Source organism: Vicugna pacos, chromosome 36 (genome assembly GCF_048564905.1).
Source record: "Vicugna pacos chromosome 36, VicPac4, whole genome shotgun sequence".
NCBI lineage: Eukaryota > Metazoa > Chordata > Mammalia > Artiodactyla > Camelidae > Vicugna > Vicugna pacos.
The window spans coordinates 8,303,801-8,323,943 of record NC_133022.1 but is presented as its reverse complement, the minus strand read 5'-3'; the positions used below and the strand labels follow the sequence as shown (position 1 = coordinate 8,323,943).

Sequence of the window (20,143 nt, the reverse complement as noted above, 5' to 3'; positions counted from 1 at the left end):
AATTCATTTCTTCTTTCCAACAATTTACTTTCCAGTAGTCCAGATGGAATTCTAGACAGAAGAGCAAGCTGTTTTTCCTCATCCTCACGGTCCAAGCCATGGGACACAGTGCAGTTCTCACTGACATGCAGGCCTATTGCAATTAAAGGCATTTCGTGTTCCCTTTGATGAAGTTTTCTTTCTCCCTGGTTTCCTGCTTTATCTGTCATTTGTCCAATATCGGGGCGATCAGCCAGAGGAGGAGAGAAGGATGCACAGTTAGCTGCTCGTGTGTGTCTTCGTCTTTATATACACTCAGTGATGAGCTCGCACGTTGCCTGGCAAGTACTCTTCAAGCCTCTCGTGTCTATCCGCCCTTCTCCGTGTTGGGATATGTATCCACTTGGAACTCCACCATCAGGTCTGGCAACTCTCTGGACAGATGCCTGTATCAGGGGCATACACATGGGGTGGGAGGGCGGGGGACGAGGCCCAGTGCATGATGATAACTGCCCAGGAGACTCGGCTGGACGGTGAGGCGGAGAGCGTGTACCCTAGGCAGTGACCAGCAGGGGGCCCCTCGCTACGTGGAGGGTTCCAACACCTCTTGCTTCTGTTTGGAAATGAGTTGAGCTTTCTTTAGAGACAGGTATACCTCTTCCTGAGGATCACACTAGTAGAACTTCCGGATATAAGAAATCAGAGGCTTAGGCAGTGGGAGATCCAGGATGTGATCTATCCAGACAAGCTGTCGGATTCGGAATAGGCAAAGGTGCAGGAGGAATTTGACGTTGCTGAATCGGGACACTGGGCATAGTAGCTGCACTGGAGTTGGTGGCAGTCCTGGAACCCTGGATCTCAAGAAAGAAAGAAACTTCCATTCTTGGGGTGCATGATGGCTCTCTTAATGAACTCCACTACTGACTGAGAGCGATCCTCAAATTTGGGATGATACCACAGGCTGAAGTTTCCTCTGCAGTGCTCCATTCTAGTGTGGGGGGCGGTACCCTGTGGTTGGAAACTGAGGCTCAGGATACGAGGATTAGAGCTGTCTCCTACCAGGACAGACCCATCGGGCTTGCCTTTCAGCTTCATCTCTGCATCTTCCCAATTCATTGGCCCCCAATACCAACACTTCTCCAACTCTTGAAGGCTGGCTGCCAAGCTGCTGAGTCGGGTGGGTAGAGGGGACACTGAAGGTGTTGCAGGGACTAGCTCTACAGGCATTCGGCTGCTCGGATGGGAACAATCCGGGGAAATGCATCTAGGAGACTGAGGCTTCTTTGTGGGAGACGGGGGTTGTCTGGTGTGGAGAGGGCACGCCCCGCTGAGAGATGTCCACATCTACAAGTGACACTGTTTCACCTGTGAACAGGGGGCTGAAGGAGATTGGAGAAAATGCACTTTGAGTTCTTGTCAACCTGGGTTTCCCCTCCGAGTCCAGCTCCCGGCCTGCAGAGCCTCCCACGTCTGTCAGGCTCCCAGCTGAAGCAGCCCGCTCTCCGGAAGGCCTCCTGCGGCCCCAGCACCACCGCCGGGGCCACCGCTGTGGCTGTTTGTGCGAAAGAGGTGACTGAGGCGGATTTTGAGCGAGCCCTTCCGAGAAGGGCCCGTGAGCGGCCTAAGGGCCCAGGAGGGGGCGGGGGAGGATGCTGCTGCTGCTCCCTCTACTCCAGCGCCCTGGAGGGACCAAGTCCCGCATCGGGAAGGGCACCGGGGTATTTCAGGGCCTGGGGGCTGCGGCAGCAGCCGGCCGCCCCCTCCTCCCCGCCGCGGCCCGGGCTGCTGAGCTCCTGGGCCTCGGACTCCAGGTCCAGAAGCGCATCGCTCGTTTCAGGGGGGTCCTCCCCGGCCTGTGGGGCAGCAGCAGGCGGCCCGGGCTGCGGAGGGGGAGCTGCGGGGGCGGGGGCACGGGCAGCAGCCCCCGCCCACCGTCTTGATCCCCGGCCCCGCCGGCTGCCTGAGCCCCAGAGGCGCCGGGCCCAACGTCCGCGCGAGTGCCCCCCCCCGGCGGCGGGGCCTTGGGGTCCAGGGCGCAGCGGTGCCAGCGACACAGCGGTTCCGAGGGGCCGGGCTCCGGGGCCACCTCTGCGTCCTCCTCCCCTCCCCCTCCCCCTCCCCCTCCGGCGGCTGAGCCACGCCGCGGAGCATCGTCAGCTGCGGCGGCCGGGAGCCCCGCGGGCCGGGCCGCGCGAGGGAGGGCGGCGGCGGCGGGCCTGGCTCGGGGGCGCCTTCCCGTAACCGGTACGAAGCGGCCGCCGCCTCCGCCTCGCCATCCCTGAGCTCAGCCCTGGGCATCGAGCAGAGAGACGGAGGGCGGGCGGCGGGGAGCCGGGCTGGGGTGGGGACGAGCCTGGCCCCGCCGGAGCCCCGCCCGCCGCGACCCGGAGCGACAGCGCTGACGGCCGCCGCGGCCTCTGCCTCATGGCGCGGGCGGGGGGCGCGCCGGGCCCCTTGTGGTCTCAGGCCGCCGCCGCCCATGACCTAATTTTTCAGCCTGCAATTGTTATCATCACAAACAGAAGGATGAAAAGATAAGAATCCAATGGAAGTTTTAAAAAGTCCTCTTTATAGTTTCAGTACATACACACAATGATTTGGAAGATGTCAATCAATATATTAGAATGCTCTCAATTAACTCTTGTAAAATATTACTAATGGGACTATTTTCACTTGTAGGTTTGAGGCTCAGTTAAGTAAAGAAACTGTTTATACATACACACCACACAAATGTATACTCACATAATTTTTTAAATATTGCTTTTTAATTACCAAAGGCAACTGCCTTAGGTGTCGTCTCATCTGGACTTCACCCTATTCTGTAGAATCACTGCTATTTCACACATCACAGAACAGTGTGATAAGGGACTTGAACAACATTATGATCATTTTCGACATCTTAAGAATTAATATATCACCAGCACTAGTATCTCTTACTACACAGAAGATGTATATTATAATTTGAACTAAAATTTATTTCTTGCTTTATCATTATCTTATTTATATTACCCAAAAGGAATGCCTTACATAAATGTTCATACCCTCAACTTCACCAACTTGTGTATGCTCAAAGCATCTAACTTTTTTAAAGTAAATATATACTGATTCACTCTCCTTTTCACATTCTGGATGGTCAAGGTAGTATTCACTGCCTCGACTTCCACTTACCTAGGTAATTTACACAATAACGTGTAGAAGTCCTCATTAACAAGCTCAGTACCAATTACCTGAGTCCTCCAACACTGAGATGCCAAGAATTCTACACGATAAGATATAAGTCAAGAATGTTATCATCAGGACTATGCAATTAACCTCCCTGGCTTCCTTTTAATATATGAAATATGCCAAGCTCTTCCCTTCTTTGGACCTTCTTGTATTCTGTTGTCTTTGCCTGGAATAAGCTTATGCTCAACCCTTTCAGTGACTGGATCTTTGTCATCCATCAGCTTTCAGTTTAGTAAGTATCTCATCTTGGGCAGCCACCCCCAGGGCAGCCAGCTAGGTTTCTGAACTTCCTGCAACAGAGCATTTTCTCCATAGCACTGTGATAATAGCAATTTAGCATGACTGCTTACGCGCTGGCATACCTACCTGTTGGCTACCTCCCTGACTAGAAGGTAAGCATTAAGTGGACAGGAACTTGGTCGGTTTTGCTCATCACTTTATAACCAGCTTCCAGTACGATGCCTCACTTACAGCAAATGTTGAGTGGATGTTGTTAAATACACCACTAAACAACAATTTTCTAACTCATCTTCCCAACCCTGTTGCCATTCTTACTGCCTAATTATTGTCTGCCTTTCTAGGAACATTCCCAGAAAAAGCTTTGTTCATACTGTTGCTCCCTAACTCCTCTCTAATTGTCCAAAACAGATCCAGCCCTCAAGGTGGTTCAGTTCCAACCCTTTCTGTGAAGCCATCCCTGAGTATTTTGACACATACTCTCCTTTCTTGGATTTCCAAAAACAACCATCATTGCTATTATTTATGACTATTGTGGGTAATTATTTTGTTAGGCGTTTTGCCATCTAGTCTCAATCCTTTGGTGCTAGAGATAGGTCTTCTCTCTTTTTATTTGTCCTAGTGCCAGGCATAGTGCCTGATGAACTGTAGGGGGTCCAAGATGTTGGGGGATTGGTTGATATAATGATAATCAAACAAACTCTCCCTTTGAAGCTCTAAAGCCTGTTGGAGGAAAGAGCCATCCCTCTCCATGTGCCTTCCCTATATCATTCAAACTGGCCACATGCCTGGCGTTTTGCTGGCCAGTGAATGTGGATGGCTGGGCACTTTTCTGGGCATTTTTCAGAGACTCTTAGGGCAGTTTTCAACTCTTAGGACGATGTTGCTTAAGAGTCTGAGCTGTGTAGTGCTCAGGCGGAGAGCCAGGTCAGAGAGCTTCCAGTTCCAACCATGCTGCCTTCCAGTCACTGGCCTCCTGGTCATTCAAAACCAGCCTGCAATTGCACACCAAATACCGTTCTAGGGAGGGTGGGTGGAGGTAGGGGTTAGGGATGGGCAGAAATCTTATGGCCAGCACAGTGCCATCTAAGGAAAAAGATAGCCTCCCCTCTGCACAGACAAGAAGAGCTTCCTCTCTCAGCTTCACTCCAGGAGAGAAGGGGATGTGAGGTTCCTGGCATCACAAGTCATTGACTTATGGTAGTAGCATTCTGAAAGGTGGGTTACACAGTCAGGCTCAGCTGTACCCCAGACTGATATGTGTTCAGAAGGGCTGACAGTACTCTCTTGTGTTTTGTTTACTCTTCCTGCCTTGAGAGATATGTACAGAGCATGATCTCTATTGTTACATTAGAGAGAATGAAAGTATGAAGACGTTAAGGGAATTATCTGGACTCATACATACAGGGAACTGGGGACAAAACACACATTTTCTGTCTCAAACTTTATATTTTGTATCAAACACTAGCTTATGTTTGGCTAACATCCACGAGGACTAGGAAGATAATATGGAAAAGCTAAGCATTCTGGGTGGAAGGAGGGACATTGCTCCAGCTTCTGTAGTTCCCTAAGTGCATAAGCTTTAGGTTTTAGTAAATTAACACATTGAAAAATCTATATCAGAACACCATACAAATACATTAAAAAATTATGTCTCATTACACAGTAATTAAATTGAGCAGTCACCTTGTCAAAATCACCCATGAGAGACTCCATAAGGGAAGCCAATGACAAATGCACTGTTACCTGTGGGGAGTGGTGTAAAAAGCAAAATTCACAAAAATCAGTTTCACCCAGGATAGGCTATAGATAACGTTACAGATGAATGCTAAATACTACACGATAGGAGCTGTCTGATTAAGTTTGGCTCTTCCTCCGTTTTATTAAATTACCATCTCCATGTCTTAGCCTCCTTCTTACACACTATTATCTTGTCCTTTGAGTATCTGACAAATGTCTCCTCATTTATCCACATATGTGGTACGATCCTCCTCTCATGCTCTTAGATTTTCTCACTGTTACACTCTTACCACTGTTCTGCAGTCTTCCCAGTGCTCCTTTGTGGGTGATACCTTACGCAGAGCTTTGCGTATGTGTCTCTTACACCTTATTATCCTTTTATTTGCATTCAGGTTTACTCAACTAGGTTTTTTTTCCTGTTATGTTATTTTATTTTATTATTATTCTAAAATTTTTAAATCCTTAATTTCCACTTTCACGTTCTTCTATCGTCCTGTTTCCAAAAGGAAATGAGAGCATAGCTCCGTCGCCTGTACATTGTCCACGGTCCCTGGGCTGGGGTAGGTCCCGACTCCTGCCTGCCGGTTGCTTCGAGGGTGTGGAGCACCCGGGGGCTCACATGCAGCCCCCCGGGAACGGCGCGGGGTCCTGGCGCCCCCTCCTTACTGCTGAGGTCTGGGTGTGGCTGGGCGGCCGCTAGGCTAGGCGCGCCGGCTGGGGCAGCTCCTGGGAGATGCAGCTGCGCAGGCGCTCCAGGTTCTGGCTGTGGAGCTGGATGTCGTTGTGCCCGGAGGCCCCCACCCACAGAGGCTCCACGGCCTTGGGGCAGCGCTCGTAGAGCGCCAGCCCGTGCGAGAAGTCGGCCACCTCGTCTTCCAACCCATGGATGATGAGCACCGGCGACGTCAGCTTGGGCCCCTTCTCCATGCTGTGCGGTCGGGGAGTCACGTTAGGCCTCCGCGCCCCACCCCCGCTGAGGCCCCGCCCCCTGGGTCCCCGCCCCGCGCTCACTTGGGGAACGCGTCTAAGTAGTAGGTCTTCTTGGTGTCGGGGAAGGCGATGCGCATGCCCGAGGTGCAGCACCACCGTGGCGCACTCATACCGCGAAGCCAGGTCCACGGCGGGCACCGTGCGGATGCTCTGCCCCTACAGGATGTTGCTGTCCCGGCTGATGCCGTACCTGGCAGCGGTGGGGGCAGGATCAGCTGGGACAAAACGCGCGCACACCCCTCCCACTGCCCGCCCTCCTGGGGCAGTCCCCTATTCTCCACGCTTAGGCTCGGCCCAGGACCCTCCCCTGACCCCCAACCCCAACACCAAGGAGGCGGTCGGACCAATACAGGAGGTAGAACCCAGATAGGTGTGAGGGGAGCTGGCCGACAGCCACCCCACTCTGCCGTTTCTTAGAGAGTATCTACTTGATCACACCTGGGCAGTGCACCTGTAAGGGCCCCACCCGCTCCTCCTGGTCATCCAGCTATCCCCACCCCTACACATGCCTGACCAGGGCCACGGGCAGAACCTGCTTGGGACTTTCCTGTCTCTGCTGTTCTGAACTGGACAGCCCTTCCTGGTCGCACTGGAAGGGGGCGTGTCTTCCAGCAGCCCTCACCCCCACCCTCATCCACCCTCTTCGCAAGCTGTGGGGTGGCGATTGGAGGCAGCTGTATCCTCTGATGCCTCAGCGAGTTTGCAACCCCTCAGTGTCCCCATACCCAGTTAGGTTAGTACAACACAGGTGAGCAGGAACAACGGCTCCTGAGAGAAAATGGGTGGCCGCCACCTCCTTCTCTGGGCCCCTCCCCTACCAGTGGCCAGGTCCTGGGGCCCACCCGCCACCCCAAGCTCCCCTAGCCCCACACCAGCACAGCTGATCCAGCACCATACCACCAGGTGCTCCTTCCTGACCACACGAGGACCATTCACCACCTTCCAGTGCTGGAGGTCTCTGTGGCCTTCCTCCCACACACCCATGACCCTGATCCCACAGGAGCCTCTCCTCTCAGTGGCCAGGGAAGGGCTGTATCTCACCTGGGCAGCCAGACTGTCCATCTCCCTGTCCACCCAGGGGCCATCTGCACTGTCCCTGTCCTCTGGCCCAAACCCCCAGACAAACCTCCAGGCCTCGGGGATGCCATTTGGCCTTGTGCCCACTACCCTGGCTGTTCCTCCCAGGCCGGCTCTCTGGTTCGCTGTGAGCACCGCTGTGCCAAGCCCTGGCCCAGTCCAATCACCCAGCTCCAGGCAGGGACCCCCAGCTGCAACCTGGCCATCTCCACCTGGACAAACGTGGCAGGTGCCGGATAGTTTGGCTCTTCCAGGCCTCCCCAGCCCCGGATCATGGCCTGGGCCCAAGCCTCCCTCCCTCCTGCTTATTCTCAGCTGTTGGGGCTGAGGGATTTGGTCTCTGGAGGTCAAGGCTGGTAGAAGGACCAACAGATGGAACTCAGAACTCTCATCCCTATGTGGGGTGTGATTCTGCAGTGACCCCCCCCCCGAGCCAGCGGCGACAGGCTGAAGCGGCCGAGGTTGGACACATACTTGCACCATGCCACCCAGCACAGGTCCCCACTGCCAGGGGACCCCACTCTTAGGGCCCGCATCAGGGACTGCTAGGGCATCACTATGGCACCAGGGCCCCTGCCTCCCCAGGGCAGGTGGGCTTTGGTCCTGGCACGGGCTGGTCACTCCAGTGGGCCAGGCAGGGCAGAGCTGGGGCAGCCAGCCCTGTGGAGGCAGAGGGCACAGTCTCCAGGAGGGTGGGGGCTGGGTGCGTCTCCCTCTAGAGCAGCCCGGGGCGCAGTGCCACACACTGCACTCTGCACACGCTGGTTGAGACGGAGCCACTGTGCTTCGGTGAGTGAGCACAGGGGTGGAAGGGTCCGCCAGGGTCTGCATGACCAGGGCGGTGGGGTCCAGGGAAGGATGTGTAGACCAGACCACAATGGCCCTGTCTTGAGTCAGGCCCGTGGGTGTGTGCTGGACACCGTGCCCACGGAGGACCCAGCTTCTGCTCGCCGACCTCCCACCAGCCACCAGGTCTGTGCTGGGTACTAAGCTGCCCAAGGGAGCCTTCCAGGCCCAGAGGAGCCCTGCCCTCAGGATGTGACCATGATCCATTACCAGCACCTGACACAGAGGCCCTGAGCCACCTACCCCGCCACCAAGAGCTACCACAGCCTGGTTGGGGGGTGGGGCTGAGCCCTTTCACACAGGCCTCACACACCACCTCCTGAACTGGGAGGGGCCCACACCCACCCCTCTCCATCCAGGTGGAGCCTCCACTCCTATGGGGACCAGTGCCAGGCCCTGTCACCGCCTCCGCTCAGGCAAGGGGCTCCCAGGAGGGGCCAGCCCCAGGGAGGCTTGAAGCCCGCCCACCCACATCCCCGCACTTGGCTGTCACCACACAGAGAACACACAAGGCCAGGCCTTGCCCTGTGGCCCAGAGTGGCCACAAACAGGCTCCCTTTCCTACAGGCCCACCCCCTTGGGCTTCCTCCCTCCCCAAGGAAGCCAGCCTGAGTGCCTGAGGGGCACACCTTGCAACCACCTGGTTTCACCTGGTCTGATCACCTGTAAGGCAATGCTTGCCTGCCCTCCCCTATCCCGCTGCAGTGCAGAGCTCACCTGGTGCGCAGGGCCTGCTGGGCAACATAGATGTCAGCATGGAGGCTCGGCTCGGAGGGCTTGCCCGCGCTCACACTGCAGCTGGAGTGGACCTAGGAGGTCAGTGCTTTGTTTTCTGGGGGGAGGTAATTAGGCTTATTTATTTATTATTATATTTAACAGAGGTACTGGGGATTGAACCCAGGACCTCATGCATGCTAAGCACGGGCTCTACCCCTGAGCTACAATTTACTTCCTAGTATTCCATATCCAAATCAAACAGCATATCGTAAGAGAAGTCTTACTGCTTGGTAACTTGCAGGTTAACTGTTCTCACGTTGCTGACTGCAGAATAAAATAAAATTCTGACCCTGTTGGGAGACATGTGACAAGCCTTGCGTCTCTAAGGCAACTTCTGGATTCTACATGCTAAATTCCAATACTTGTGACACAAGTTAAAATTCTCAGATGGGCAGAAAAAAAGACTACATCTCGAAGGGCGCTTTTTCACAAAAATAAGACAGAAATGAAAATTGTATTTCTCCTCATTTATTGAAATGTAAACACAAACATGGCAAACTTTTTCTGAAGAAGATTTTTAAAAATTAAAACATTTCAGCCTAAAGAAGTCCATTTCTATATGGGCACAACACCTCCAATTCACACTTTATAAATCGCCTACATGTAGAAGAGCTATTGGTCTATGAGGAATTTACTCTTTCCTGGCTCATCAAAGGTGGAAAATAGGGTTTAAGGAAGAAAAAAAGAAAAAGGCCCAACAAATTTACACACACACACCCACACTTCCACACTACTGTTTGTAACAAATCTTCCATAGCAAGCAAGTCTCTAGATAGACCTGTGTCACCGAGGCAAAAAATAAAACAAAAACTACTGTTTTTTGTCATGCTATCCCTATTCAAATAAAAAAAAAAGTCTGTGAAAATGTCCATACCCTGTTAAGGTGCAAAGAAAGTAGCAAGCCATTTGGTTGTACGTGCATTGGGATATTTCAATATAAACGGAAGATTAAAAAACTGAGTTTTGAGGGAGGCTGTAGCTCAGTGGTAGAGCACATGCTTAGCATGTACGAGGTCTCAGGTTCAATCCCCAGTGCCTCCATTAAATAAACAAACAAACATAATTACCTCTTCCTCCCCAAAAAGAAACCAATTAACTAAATAAATAAGCTGAGTTCTTTGCAGGCAGGAAGCACTGAGTAGACACAACTCAACACCAGACAGTAGGCGGCCTTGCATGAAGTGAAGCACGTGGTTACTTCCTCCCCTGACATCTCTGTTTTCCCCACATAGTTGGAGAACCACGGACCCTAGTTAACAGGGGCGAGTGTAGACTCCAGGCACTAGTGACCCCCAGTGGGGTTGGTGTACATGGTGGCCCCGCATGAGGGTAAGTTGTCACTGACACTATGCAGTGACAGCAGAAAGCAAAATAAATTTAGTGTCTTTCGTAAAACTGTAAAATTCTCAACAGCTGTCCAGTCTCTGCGCTGCCTGCACCAGGCTGGATGGTGCTCACAGCCCCACCGGGGCCATGAAATCATCTGGTCACCACGCTGCTGTTTTCAGCATCGTGACCGTGTGATGAGGAGACAGAAGTTGGAAGGAACCGTAGCCAGGGCAGCAGCAGCAAAACCAGCATTCATGTCCCTGAGGGGACGAGAGAAAAGGAAATAACTAAGCCACCACTAACCGGTGTGTGCCCTCTTCTCTGCCCACTTCTTCCCAGGAGGACGGCTTTGTTGTCTGGCAGCTGTCACTCCTGGGGTGTTTTGGGCATTACTATGGGTGATGGTTCAGGGGCTGCGGGTGTGGGGCTGGGGCACCGTCAGATGGGTTCTCCCTCGAAAAAGGAAGAGATGGGAAGGAGATTAGAGTGGTGAGGGGTCCTGGGGCTGAGTTTAAAAAGCATGAGTGCGGTTGGGGGGAGAGCAAGGCTTTTTAGAGAAGTTATGTCCTGTTTTTTGGAATCTCTCTGTGGAGAGAGTTGCTCTTGACCACTGTTCCTTCATCCACGACTGCACGGTTTACTGTTAGGATGTACCCTCGGCTGCTGTAAATTTCTGTTCATTCCAGTTATGTCTGTTTTTAGACAAAGTGCAAGCACCTTGTCTTTAACTTTCAAGGAGTCTGTCATTTCACACCAGAGGACCTTCACACCAGGCAACTTTATGTGAAACACATGTGGAGCCCCCAACAGTCACCAATTAGTGACTGGAATGCAAAATAATTGACACAAGGAGGGAAATGCGCTCTGCTCCCATATCTGAAGGAAGACAAAGCAAAGTGGAACAGCAAGAATAAAATTATGTGGTTTGAAATCAAAATGATAATTTCTTGAAGCTTAAACAAATGGTTCGTTTAAAATAATTCCACTTCTTGTAAAAGTAAAAACTTCTGAAAGGTGAGATTGAGAAATTTGGAAGGAGACTGTGGGCCACAGGGGAAAAGGCTGTGCAATGAGGAGCATTCATAAGGCGCCAGGATTTTCATCCTCCCCCTACAGCAGTAACTTCAGAGGGACTATTTATGCAGAGGCAAATTTGGAAACTAATTACAGGTTTTGGAGATAATACGGTAGAAGCATGCTCTGTCAGAAATGAAAGAATATATACGTAGATTAATCAGTCAAAATCCCTCATTTTACAAAAGAGGAAACGGAGCTATTCATTATTAGAAGTCTTGGAAGAGCTCTTAATTCTACTTTCTTTGTTCTTAATCTATACTAGTTGCTCCTGGTACAAAGTTTTGACACATATTCTTTCTGTTCTAGAATATCTTACCTAGGCTTACAGAGACAAGGTCCTACAGAGAATAAAAATTATTTTTCAGAAAATCTGCACCTTCTTCCCAAACTTCTCAGTGCAAAATGTTCTCAGATTGGGAGAAAATGTTAAATTAAAAAAAGTCTAATTATTCATTTGAATAAAGCTATCAAGATGTTTTTTCACACAATTGTAATATAAAATAATTTCAAACCTTAGGTTTTTTTCTGATTCAAAAACATTATACACCTAAAAATTTTGAGAAAGAGTAAAAGCTTATGAAGAAAAGTAAGAGAAAATCATTTAGCATCCAACAATATGTTTTGGTGATGTTTCTCCAAATTATTATTACATTTACTGGAATAATTTTCAATATACAGGTTTGTAACCTATTCTATCATCTAAACATTATTTTAGGACTTTTTTCTATGCTGTTTAATATTCCATTTACTTCAATAACTGCATAAAATTTGATCATATGTCTATATCTGTGTGTGTGTGTTACCTCTGCCACCATCATTTATTCCACTGATTTGTCATGATGTATACACATGGTCGGCTGTAAACATTTTTACATGAAATCATTTCTCTAAATTTTAAGGAATTATTTCCTTAGGAGATATGCCTAGAAATGCTCAAAATGTACTAATATTTCCAAGGGCATTTTGTTTTCTAAAAACCTTTGACCAATTTATAATCTGCCACCACTGTATGAAGCTCCAGCCTCACTTCAGGTCTGCCAGCAATGAGTTTTTTTGTTTGTTTTTTGTTTTCTTTTTTTTTTTTATGGACTTACTACGTCTACATGTCAGCTACTCTTTAAAAAAAAAAAACCTGGACAGATTTATTCCACTGAAATTGGCTCCCGTTAACTAGTATATTTAGTTGGAATAGCTATTCTGAGAATAATCCTTCACAAAGAAATTATCCGTATCAGTTATTTTATGCCACAAAGTTATTCTCTATACCACTGGCAGGTCTAAAAATTCAAGTCGGTTTGTTCTTGCGAACTTGAAACACAATGGATCCCATAGTACATTGTTAATAAATGACAGCTCTGGCCCTGACCAAAACGTGTTGATTTAACTCCAAATGAACTGAAATAAGAGCCAGAATACGGGGAGAAAGAGGAAACGCTTCCTCCACCCTCCACCAGCGCGTTTTCTGAACAGGCTGCTTCTCTTGGGCGTCTGCTCTCCATCCCTTCCTGCTTCCCTTCGGCACATCTCAAGGGGCCCCTCCCGCTCTGGGGAGGGCTGCCAAGTTCTGCGTAAGTCTGCAAACGGCCTTGGGCCGCGAGACTGGCTGTCGGCTTGGCCCACGGGGACCCTCCTTCATCCCGGGCATCTAGGCCCTGAGAGCAAGGCGTTCACTCCCCGTGCAGGTGTGAATGGCAGGAAGTCCTTCTCCTAGGACAAGTCCCAGGACAGGGCCTCTGGGGTTGGCAGGGAGCACACACTGAAGCCCCACCTGAGAGCCATGCTAGGAGGGGCCGTAAATTCAAGGTGGTGACCTTTCCCATCTTACACTTTGCAGATGACCAGGCTCCAAGAGAGCAGAGGGGAGCAGGTGCCAGAGGACAGCCTTGGGTCCAGGGCCAGTGGGTCCTGTCACCAAAAGCACAGCTTCCCTCCCACGTGGAGCTGTGGCGGGGCCTCCAGAACTCGGGGGAATGCAGGCACCCTCTTCCCACCTCAGGAACGCACAGAGTGGGAAATCATGCCTTCGCGAGTTCCTGGTTTGCAATTAAACCCTCAATCTGGGGATCTGCCTGGCGGCGAGCTAAGGGGATCCAAAGTCCAAATGTCCATGCCGGACCCCCGGTTGCTGGGCGGCCGCACATGGTCCCCGGGTCCCAGCCTCACATCAGGCCGCTGCCTCCCGCCTGCGCAGAAGTTGGAGGCTGGGCGCGGGGCACAGGTGGGTTCTGGGCTCCCGGCTACCACGAGGGGCGACGACCCCCTCCCCTTCCCTGGGTGCGAGTATAGCAGGGAAGGGTGGGGGTTACAGGAGCCTGAGGGACGGCCTTTAACGGTTGGGCCCTCAGGGACAGCCCTCTCCCCCTCCGTCCCGGACCGCGCCCGCCCACCCCGCGCCTCCCCGCGCCCCCCAGTGCACAGTGCGGGGCCCCGGCCCCATCTGCGCCCGTGGAGCCCCAGGCCGGCGGTGCAGCCAGTTACCAGGGCGCGGAGAACGTGACGCAGTGCGCGGCGCTCTGGATGCCGCGCGTGCCCGTGCCCGTGCCCGTGCCCGTGTACAGGTGCTTGGCGTGCGGGTCCTGCCCGTCCCCGCCATCGGCTGGGGGGGACCTGTCCGACGCTGCACCTCCCCCCCACCCCCGGCTCCTGTGCCCGCGCGCCCCAGCGCCCGCTCCGGCTCAGCAGCCCCAGTAGCAGATGCGGGGCGGCCGGACCGGGCCCGGGGCCGCGGCGAGAGGAGGCGCCCTGAGCTCGCGGGTATCACGGCGGGCTGGGCGCACTCTCTCCGCGGCAGCCAGCGATGTGTTTTATAGATCGCATTATTTGACAATACCAGGCTAGAAAAGTCATAGCTTAATTAGAAAAGTCAGGTAAAGTGGAAAACAAAACACATACACATCCTTATTATATAAATTTTATATAACCCTGAAATATGTTAACTTGCATCTTTTCTGATTTAGAGACGAAAGGCTTCGACTTAGCTCTTTGCTTCGTCTTTATTGCATAAACTACACCCACCCTACATCACTCTGATTTTCAGTTTTTGGGTTTTGTGTTTGTTTTTTTAGAGTGAAGCAAGAAAGCAAGGACACTTAGAAAGCAATAGGGACGCAGAAATCCTGTGACCTTTAAAGAAATTTGTGACCCTGTTTTTATGTTGTTGCCTCCAAAATGATTTTGACATACATTGCTTTACTCTTCAAAGCAGAAGTGTAAAGGATTCGTTCGTTGTAAAGGGGAGGGTAAGGACAGCTCTCTGGTCTGCATTACCTTTTTATTTGTTGCTGAACATTCGTTATATCCCACTATTTTTGGAGTAGAAACTCATGATGAAGTACAGTCTAAGGAAGAGGTCAGAAGTGATACCTACTAGACCACGTGTCTTTCTACTGTTGTGCACAGAGCAGCGTCTTGACTTGGGGCAAATGGCTGTTATTAGCTTTGAGTCTTTTCACACTGCAAGAAGCTTTTCCTTAGTTCTTCTCACCTGTAAATACATAAAAAGCTAACTGAGAATAGATATGTATAGTAAATAGTAAATAGATTATTTACTGTCAAAAGGCTGTCTGACATGAAATGCTGTGGAACAACAATATACACTGAAAGATCCGCTCTCCACCTGTATTGCATTGTGAAAGTCTGATAGTTCAGCAATTTGTTGCATTTGTAAGTAACCAGCTTATGTATTCTTCTCTGACATTTAAAAATATCTGTGGAGATTATACTAGCTTTAGGTGTACAACATAGTGATTCAATTCTTTTATAGGTTACAGTCCACTTAAAGTTAGTATAAAACATTGGCTACATTGCCTGTGTCGTACAGTGTACCCTGCTATCTTATTTATTTCATCCCTAGTAGCTGTGTCTCTTATCTCCTGACCTATCGTGCCCTCCCCTCCCCTCCCCCATTGGTAACCATGATTTTGTTCTCTATATCTGTGAGTCTGTTTCTGTGTTGTTATATTCACCAGTTTGCTTGCTTTATTTTTTAGATTCCACGTATGTGTGATTGTACATACAATACTTGACTTTCTCTGTCTGACTTAGTTCAGTAGGCATAATACCCTCCAGATCCATCTATACTGCCTGTTGCAAATGGCAAAGTTTCAATCTTTTCATAAATGAAAAATAGTCCAGTGTGTGTGTGTGTGTGTGTATACTTATACCACATCTTCTTTATCCGTTCATTTGTTGACAGACACTTAGGTTGCTTCCATATCTTGATAACTGTAAATAAGGCTGCTATGAATACTGAGATGTGTGCATATCTTTTCCTTTTTCTCTAAATCCTGAGCAGCATTTGTTATTTGCGGTCTTACTGACTCTAGCCATTCTGACAGGTGCGAGGTGATATCCCACTGTGGTTTTGATTTGCATTTCCCTGATGACGAGTGCTGCTGAGCAACTTTTCAGTGCCTGTTGGCATCTGCTTGTCCCCTTTGGAAAAATGTCCATCAGATCTTCTGCCCATTTTATTGATTGGGTTGTTTGGGTTTAGTTGACTTTTGAGTTGTATGAGCTGTTTATATATTTCAGATATTGACCCTTTATCTATCATATAATTTGGAAATACTTTCTCCCACTCAGTAGGTTGTCTTTTCATTTTGTTAATGTTTGCCTTTGCTATGCAAAATCTTTTAAGTTTATTTAGATCCCATCGTTTATTTTAGCTTTCATTTCCTTTGCTGAGGAGACAGATACCAAAAACATATTGCTGTGATATATGCCAAAGATTATCTGCCTAATGTTTGTAGGAATTTTATGGCTTCTAGTCTTATGTTTAGGTCTTTAAGCCATTTTGAGTTTATTATTGTATATGCTGTGAAATGTTCTAGTTTCACTTACCTTTGGCTGTCCAGTTTTCCCAGCACCACTTAACGAAGAGACTGTCTTTTCCCCAATGAATACCCATGCTTCATTTGTCATGGATTAATTGACCAAGTGTGTGAGTTTGTTTCTGGGCTCTCCGTTCTGTTGCACTGATCTACTTCTCTGTTTTTGTGCCAGCACCAAACTTTTTTTGATGACTGTATCTTTGTAGTATAGTTTGAAGACAGGGAGTGTGATGCTTCCAGCTTTGTTCTTTTTCTCAAGATTGCCTTGGCTCTTGAGTTTGTGTGTGTGTGTGTGTGTGTGTGTTTTGTTTAAATTTTAGGGTTATTTGTTCTATTCCTGTAAAAACTGTCATGAATATTTTGATAGGGATTGCATTAATTCTGTAGATTGCTTTGGGTAGTATAAACATTTTAACAGTATTAACCATTTCAATCCATGAACACTGGCTATCTTTTCATTTATTTATATCATCTTCAGTTTCCTTCATCAGTGTTTCATAGCTTTCAGAGTATAGGTCTTTTTCCTCCTTGGTTAAGTTTATTCCTAGGTGTTTTTTTGTTGTTGTTGTTCTTCTTCTGATTTTAAATGGGGTTGATTTCTTGATTTCTCTTTCTGATAGTTTATTATTTGTGTATAGAAAAGCAACAGATTTCTGTATATTAATCTTGTATCCTACAACTTTACTGAATTCATTTATTCATTTTAATAACTTTTTGGGTGGAGATTTTAGGGTTTTATACATATAGTATCATGTCATCTGTGAATAATGACAATTTTACTTCCTGCATTCCAATTTGGATACATTTTGTATCTTTTTCTTTTCTGCTCTGGCTAGCACTGTGGTCCAGCACTATGTTAAATGTAAGTGGCAAAATTGGGCATCCTTGCTCCTTGTAAGAAGTGAAAAGCTTTTGGCTTTCGACTGTTGGGTATGATGTTGGCTGTGGGTTTGTCAGCACTTTACATGTAACATGCCACTCCCCTCAGGCCTGAAAAGCTTCTGCAGAAAAATCTGCTGATGGCCTTGGGAGTTCCCTCTATGTGACTCTTTGTTTTTCTCCTGCTGCCTTTAAAATTCTCTACTTAAGTTAAATATTTACCAATTTAAATGTGACATGTCTTGGCGTGAGTCTCTTTTGGTTCATCTTGTTTTGGACTCTCTGAGATTCCTGAACCTGGAAATTTGTTTCTTTCTTCAGCTTTGGGAATTTTCAGCCATAATTTCATCAAATTCATTTTCTACACTTTTTGCCCTCTCTTCTCCTCCTGGGACCCCTGTACCACACTTGTTAGTTCACATGATGTTGTCTCAGTGGTCCCGTAAACGGTCTTCAATTTTTTTTAATTTGTTTTTCTTCTTGCTATTCTGACTGAATGATTTCCATTATTCTATATTTCAGATCAAAATATTTTTCTATTTTTCTGTATGACTTTGATGTTAATTCCTTCCAGTGTTTGTTGTTTGTTTGTTTGTTTTCAATTACTTTATTCTTCGGCTCTGACTGATTCTTCTTTATATTTTCTTTTTTTATATTTTCCTGGTTATAATTTTCACTGTTTTCATCCATTCTTTTCCCAAGTTCACTTAGCATTCTTATTACTAATGCTTTGAACTCTTTACCTGGTAGATTACTTATCTGTTTCATTTGTCGTTTCTTTCAGGGATTTATTCTTGTTCTTTTGTTTGAAAGAAATTTCTCTGTCTTCTCATTTTGTTGAGCTTACTCTGTCTTTATGAAATTAGAAGGAGCAGTGACCTCTCCTGGTACTGAAGTAGTGTCCTTGTGTGCTAGCTTCTCTCTGCAGCCTTTGGACCCGGTGGCTTTGGCGGGGAGCAGGATCTGGAGTGCGTATGGGTCACATATTCCCCTCAGGGGTGATAGCAGCTATCACCTTGGTGGGAGGTGGGGCTGGAGATGGAGGGGCTAGAGCCAGAGGCAGGTGTGAACCAGGGCTTCTCTGCTACTCAGTGGGAGTCACAGCTCCCTGGTCCCAAGTTGCTGGAGCAGAAGTCATAAGGGTAGGGTCCAAACTGGTCCTAATCCATCTACATGCACTCTCCCCACTCCCAGCAATGGCACCTTTGCCCCCGTGGGGTGCAGGATTGGAACAAGAGGGGCTGGAGCAGACACTGGGTCCCAGCATATCAGGCAGAGCTCCAGGCTGGTCCTGATCTGCCACTCTCTAAGCTCCAGCAACAGCTGTCCTTGCCCAGTTTAGATGCAGTGCAGGGTCTCAGTCAGCCCCATCCCCTCCAAATGCTCACTCCCCTCTGCGACAGCAGCCATCACCCTAGTGGGAAGCTGCCCTGGAGCAAGAGGGGCTGGAGTGCATGCCCAGTGTGGCCAGGAGAGGTGCTGGGGCCATCCCAGGACACCAGCCAGAGCCCCGGGCAGTTTCAGTCCACTTCCTCTGCAGATTGCTCTGGAGAGTAAGCAATTGTGTGTACCCATTCTCCAAGAGCAGAGTCTAGGCTTCTTACAGCCCTCCTGTAAGTCCCACCAGTTTTCAAACCAGCTAAGGGGACTTGCCTTCTGGTGTCGGACCCCACGGCTTGGGTGCCCAATATGTGCTTGGACCCCTCATTCTCCAGGGAGGAGTCCACGGCCATGACATCCCTCCTCTTCTGTGTCACTTGCTAGGAGTTGGGTCCCAAACTGATTGCTTCCCCTCCCTCCCCACCTGCCTCTGTGTGGATCCTTTTCTACAGCCTTGGTTCTAGAAGAGTCTTTCTGCCTGTCTCCAGTTTGTTTTCAGTGAGAGCTGCTCCACACACAGATGTATATTTTAGTTGTGTCTGGGGGGTGGGGGGCGGTGAGCTCCTTGACCTCCCACTTCACCGTCTTGATCTCCTCCAGTCTGTCTTCTTTCTCTTCATGCTACTTTGTTTATAGTAATGGAACTTATGAAATTCCTCTCAGAGTGTCTGTTTCTCCTAAATAACACCAATGTCTCTTCCTGAGTCCCCAGATTCTCACCTCAATCCTTAAAGAAAACCTCTCTCTGCAGTTTGTATTTAAGTCCCTGGAACTTGCCTAGTAGCTTTGTCTGCAGTCCCCTTAGTACCACCCACATTACAAAATTATATTTTCTAATAATTCTTTTTGCAAAATCAAAATGGGGTCTGCTTTTTGTGTGTTTTTAATTCAGTCATTCAATCCACTGTCTTATATAAATGAGCTAATAGAAGTATATTGATGTTTGGCCACATGAGCATTTCCCTCTTTAGGATTTCACCAAATGTCACAACTTGCTGGTCTCTGTGCCACGATGTCCATTTATCTCACACTCACTAGGGCACTGAGCTTCATCACCTTCACACATGCTGTGTGTCTTACGTCAGTTTGGGGCCCTCTCTGTTTGTTGTCTCTTTCAAAAGGATGTTAGTATAAGAATGAGGGATGCCATTGGACTTCTTCTAAGCCAACCAACTGCTTTTTAGCTTATGGGAATTCATGGCTCTTTCCTTGGGACCTGCTAAACCCGTGTGTATTCATGTGACCCACAGAACCTCAAATCCATGAGGAAAAGACATGCTGGCTAGGCCTTCTGCAGATTGATCTGCAAGCTGCCTATGTGGGGCATCCTTCCAAATAACTACCAGACTTAATGACAGATTCTCGACTCTCACCTGAACTACCGTGCACACTTTTACACTTGGTTCCCAGCGGCACATGCTGCCCACGATGACGCAGTAATTTTGATATATCCCTTGCAAAGCTATTTTTCTTTTAGTCTTAGATCATTAATTTCCAGTGCTTCACAATAAGAAAACCTGCTCATGTGCATTTCTGGACATCAGAAATCATAACAATAATAGCGCAGTTCCTGAATACAGTTGTTGTCTTCAGTAAGTGTTGGTTGAATCGGTGGACGGATCACATACCTGCTTTCCATGTTCAGTGATTATCACCACTAACACCAGCCTTATTGCCTGTGGTATAGACATGGATTCTTCCTTACTAATTTTTTGGTGCATTGGTTAGATTCTCCTACATTGTGCTGCAGTGATAAACAGTCTCAAAATCTCAGT

At 48.7% G+C, this 20,143-nt stretch overlaps 2 pseudogenes; both read right to left on the bottom strand.

Annotated features, from left to right (window-relative positions):
- Window positions 1-521: 521 nt before the first annotated feature.
- On the bottom strand, window positions 522-2,277 carry LOC140691714 (suppressor of cytokine signaling 7 pseudogene; annotated as a pseudogene).
- A 3,600-nt stretch (window positions 2,278-5,877) lies between these two features.
- Window positions 5,878-18,721, bottom strand: LOC140691684 (alpha/beta hydrolase domain-containing protein 17A-like; annotated as a pseudogene).
- Window positions 18,722-20,143: the final 1,422 nt, after the last annotated feature.